A 5634-nucleotide genomic window follows, 5' to 3' on the forward strand; every position below is an offset into this window, starting at 1 on the left:
AGGAGGCCCAATGTAAAACTTAGCTCCTTCGCTGTAAAAGACCTCTTTAGCATTAATGCCCTACCTGAAACGCCACATCCCGAAGCTGAACACTCAATGAATCAGCCCAAACTCCCGGGGAAAAAATCCACGACTTTCCAGGTCGAGGATTTTGCTGCCCGGGGGACGTAGACCTTTGGGCTGTAGCTCTGCCTCCATTCGCGTCAATCTGCGCTGATCGCTGCCTCTCTTTGTCTTCTTTTACTGAGAGGGGCGGGAGGAGGCAGAGATCTGCGCAGATTGACGCGAGTAGAGGCAGAGCTACAGCACAAAGCTCTGCCTCTACACGGAAGGGGAGTTTGGGGTGATTGAGTGTTCAGCAGCGGAGATGCGGTGATTTAGGTAAAGCATTAATGCTAAAGAGGTCTCTAAAGTAAAAACATTTTTTTAAGAGAATAACTGGGCAAGTTTGGAGCTGGCTTACTAATACCACAATCAATCCTGTTCACCAATGAAATAATTGTATCACATAATATACAGTACAGGTAGTCCCGGATATACAGACTATTGACTTATTATTATTGATTTATAAAGTGCCAGCATATTCTGTGGCGGTGTGCAAAGTACAAAGGATGATTTTTAATAAAACTGGAGCTAGATTTCACATATTACGCTGAAGTAAATGGTGCCACATTTTGTGGTTAATCGCAAATCCTCACCAAATTTGCAATGAGTATTAAGCAGAATAGGGTAATAAGTACAACAAAATTGAAAAGACCTCCTAGTTTTGTGGGAAAATTATTTTAAAGTTAGGGTAGGAAAATGGTTTCTGGCAGGGGCTTAACTAGAAATCACTGGGCCCCCCTGTCTACAAATCTTTGTCTACAAAACTTTGTATGATTTGTTATCAGTGGCTGAGGTGCAGTCATTAGAACAACTGTGCAGAGAGCAGAAAGCTTTTTCTCTCCGTGCCCTTAGTTGTCAGACACTCAAGACAGGGAAAATAAACTTCTACCCCCACTGGCCCCCTGCTGCTCCTGACCCCCCCCCCCCCCGTGGCTGCATCCCTTCCAGGGTCTATTGTCACACCCCTTGTTTCTGGTGCTGGTGTAAACTTACTGGCCTAGTGCTAGCTGCAGACCCTCCAGCATGACCCATGCCATTCTAGGTTGTAATCTTATGAACACCAGGTCCTCTTCCTAGTGTTTCTTGCCTCACACATATCTGTATTGATGGATGTTGTCACACAATGCATTAACCATGTATATAATTTTGGACTTGTGCTGCTGGGTACTGTGCAAGAACTACAATATGTATGAATTTATGGCACCCACTATTGTCTGTATCCTATTTTCTACAGTTTCACTATGTAAGTAATACACTACTAATTATTCTTCACATATTTTTCTATTATGATTATTTATAGGTACACAATACTCTGCTTCTGAACTTCCCACACTATTCTTGATTAAACGCTCATGTTTTTAGCCATACTTCTGTGAAGGGTTTTATTAAAAGCCAGGAGATTTCAGCTAAATTGCAATACACATTCCAGTGTGGAATAATGTTTACCTGCAGAAAAAAATCAGGTTAGGCGGTCTCAGCTGTTGTGGCATTGATGAGCTGGGGATGGGCTGGTTCTGAAGTTGCAATGACTTCATGTCACCTTTTCTGGGAATTACATTCTTGGTGAATGGGGTACAAAGGCAGCCACATAACAACACTCTCAGACTAAAAATGCAATATTCAGAAGCATATTTCTGGCTTTTACCCATTGCTATCTCAGTGTATACTTTCAGAAGCAGGGCAGAGATGAGGAGCTGGTATTTCCATTCATTTATTTGTAATATTCTGCTTAATTTCTACTGAAAGACACATACTTGAGAAAAGACAATAATAACGCTGACATGCAGCCTCCACAACTAACAGCTAGCAGAAAGGCAATGCAACATTATACACGCAGAGGAGATGGAACATGACAGAAATGGTAAATGTAGAATCCTGTCTTCACTTTTAACAGGTCCAAATGTCAAATCAAATGTCAGTCAGTGAACCTGGAAAGAATACATCTGTGCTAAAGTCTGATCGTGAACTCGAGTGACCTTCAAGCTGAGTTTTACAAAAATCCATTTTAGCTACTTTCAACAGGCTTCTCGGTTATTTTGGCAGTAATGCAGCCTTTTGTTACACGGCTGTGGTGTTTATCCACTCTCTCATACTTCAATGTGTGAGGACAAGTCTGCAGGGTTCCTAAACAGAGGGTGAAGTGATAAAGCGCCGGCCTATATATTTGTAATCTGGAACTCAGGATCATTCAGACCGAGCTGGTTCACACTAGGGGCTCGATTCACAAAAGCGTGAAAACTGCTATCACAGCAGTTATCATGTGATCTGCCGCGCGCAAAGGTTTGCACGCGTAAAGGATTACTCCGCGTGATAAACAACCGTTTGTGCACGAAGATGCAAACGTTTGTTTATGACGCGGGGTAATCCTTTACGTGTGCAAACCTTCGTGCGCGGCAGATCGCGTGATAACTGCTGTGATAGCAGTTATCACGCTTTTGTGAATCAAGCCCAAGGTCCAGAAACGTATCCGTGGCTCCGTTTTTAGAACCTGATCAAAACCAGAGCCACAGATAGCAATGTTAAAAAGAGCAGTAGTCTTTATCCAAACAAAAAAACGATCCATCTGCGTTTGCAGGGACCTGTTTTCAAAACGTGAATGGAAGGTCCGGATTTGCTGCATTTTCACGGGCCGCATATGGATCCTGATACATGCAGGGGTAGTGAAGGGCAATAGGAAAATGGATCCCCCTCTACACCGGCATCTTTTGAAACAAAAACGGATCTGTTTTCTGTGTCCGAGCCCTGCCTGTGGATGGGGAGGGGGCCGCCATGCTGGAGGGGGTAGCAGCCAGGATGGGGTGTTTGCAGCAGATGGCGGGGAGGGGGGTCGTTCCCCCCCTCCCTCACCTGGGGCCCCCTTTCCCCGCTGCCCTTCCAGCTAGTTTCTGCTTAAAAACTTTAAAAATCAATGTTATAAAGCAAGCTGCGAGCTGGGAACTACTCACTTCCTTGTGCTCCACTGCTCGCCGCATCACTTCATGTATGCCGCCCAACGAAGTACAGAGGGCAGCATTACAGGAACTGACGCGGAGAGCGTCTAAGCGCAAGAAAGTGAGTAGTTCCCTGCTCGCCGCTTGCTTTATAACATTGATTTTTTAAGTTTTTAAGCAGAAACTAGCTGGAAGGGCAGTGGGGAAATGGGGGACTCAGATAAGGGAGGGGGCGTCCCCCATCCCCACCGCTGTCCCCCTTCTTGCTTGCTCTCCCCTCCAGCATGGCGGCCCCCCCACCCACGGCCAGGGTTGGGGACACTTTCATGGACTGGAAACGTCCCTGCAAAAAAGTATTTTCTTTCAAAACACAGAGAAAGAAAAATTGCTTACAAAAACAGATCCATTTTAAACGGATCCGTTTTGCAGGGGACAAATGTGAACCTACAGATTTCGGATTTTAACACAGGGAAGCAGACTTCATCATACCTTTTGCAGGGCCACATGTCCATGCCATAGGAGAAAAACAAGAAACCCATGTAAAGGAGGAGCATGCGCCGTGCTGTCATGCCGGCCGCCGTCATGACGTGCGGCGGCCGGCGTGACGTCATTCGTGACGTATACGGAAGGAGAAGGCCCGACACTCGCCAGTGTCGCCCGGGGGACCGGCCTGTCCGCGCTATGCGGACAGCCGCCGGGAGAAGAGCCAGGAGTCCGGCGTGGGACATCCCGACCAGGGCTGGGATGGAAAAAGCCCCGGGTAAGTTCAAATTTTATTTTTACTCTAAGCTCGGAGTCACTTTAAGTGTGTAGCTCTGCCACCTTGAAGAAAAAGGCCTCTGCCTTTTATATATCTGATATAGAAAAGGCCAGGGCCATTTTCTGCAAGGAAGCAGAGCTATACACCAGAACCCGGCTGTTACATGGTTCCAGTGAATCTTATTAAACAGACAATATGTTGGGACACTCTAACTTTTAAGCATTAGTGTACCTCTGTGTTTTTTTATGTATGCATTTTAAGTAAACTTAGGACATAGCTGTAGAGTAGCTGTTACATAGAAAGCAAAAGTAGTCCTTGGTAAGAGTACATTGATCAGGCCCTAGGCAATCTAACTGTGGGTACAGCTAAGAGTGATGTGCAGGTACTCTGCAGGAGTATGAGGGGATTCTCCCTCTATTACACATTCTTCATGCACAATCTGAACCAGGTTTGCGGGTGATAGACAACACCTCTTTGTTCAATGTGTACAAGATTCTCAGTGCATTCACTACAACTCTGCAGAGAGTGCATATGTAGAGTATAGTACTTCTGTATAACCCCAAATTTAAAAAAACATATCAAATGAATGAATTTCATGAGAAATGGGAGTGCATATATTTGCATACAAAATTTGCACAAACCTGCATTAATGCAGAATTATTTGCATGTCACTGTCATCCCTACTAATGACTCAACTACACATTGAGCTTTAGTCTTACAGCAGAGATGTTCTTATATATAAAAGATTCCTGTGTACACAAATATCTAGTCACAATCAGATAGGTACTGTATATCGGATTTTAAAAACATAATGACTGCTTTATTGCAGCAGCACAAGTAACTTGTTTTTTGATTGGTTGATTTCATTTTTGTGGACTAAGCACTGCTATTACTGTATATACAGTATACAAGTTATTTATAGTGACTATTGTCTGAGAAACAGAACATTTTATCATATTTTTTCTTTTTATTACAGTTTCAATTTATTAGGCGTTGGAGTTAGTGCATTTTGTTCCCGAGTACGGGTACCCAAAATTGCTCTGACTCCGACTCCTCAACTCTGACTCCAACTCTGACTCCACAGCCTGAGTAGAATGTAATAAATTATTCTGGACTAGTAGATCCAAGCCCGTTTAAAAATGGGCTCTAGGTCTGTTTCCGGCCGCTGCCAGTGCGCATGAGCGCGCCTGCCTCGCGCGCAACCGCCGCATGCACGCTCCTCCGCCCACCTCGCTCCCCCATCAGCACCAGCCCACCTCGTTCGCCCGCCTCACTCTCTGGTCCCATCCAGCTTTCCGTTACTGCGCAGTAACAAAAAACCTGGGACACAGGGACAGCTGCTGGACGCCGCGACAGTTAGGGTTTTATTATAGAGGATTACTCACTGAGGAAAGATTCGGCAAACATTGACCGAACAATGTGTTGACTAAACAATTTATAATGTAATATTGTTAAAAATAATTATATTCATTCATTTATATTCAGTTCCTTTTTATATATTCTATTTTGCACAATATGAACTTGTACATAATTCTACAATCCATAATCATCAGCTAATTACACAAAAGATACAAACAAATGGAAATACACAAAACACCAGAACTTCATAAAATAAAATGCAAACAACACAAAGCACAAAACAATTGCCACTTCCTTCCAAATCAAACTAACATTTTATTTCTTTTTTTTGCAAAAACTGTAATATGAAAAAAACAACAACAACAACAACAAACCTGTATAGACCTACACAAAAACTACTAAACATTAAAACTCACTTTGAATACTATAAATGTAAGCGCAAGAACAAGTAAAAAAACAAAACAAACCTACAGTCAAACA

Source organism: Hyperolius riggenbachi, chromosome 5 (assembly GCF_040937935.1).
Source record: "Hyperolius riggenbachi isolate aHypRig1 chromosome 5, aHypRig1.pri, whole genome shotgun sequence".
Classification (NCBI taxonomy): Eukaryota; Metazoa; Chordata; class Amphibia; order Anura; family Hyperoliidae; genus Hyperolius; species Hyperolius riggenbachi.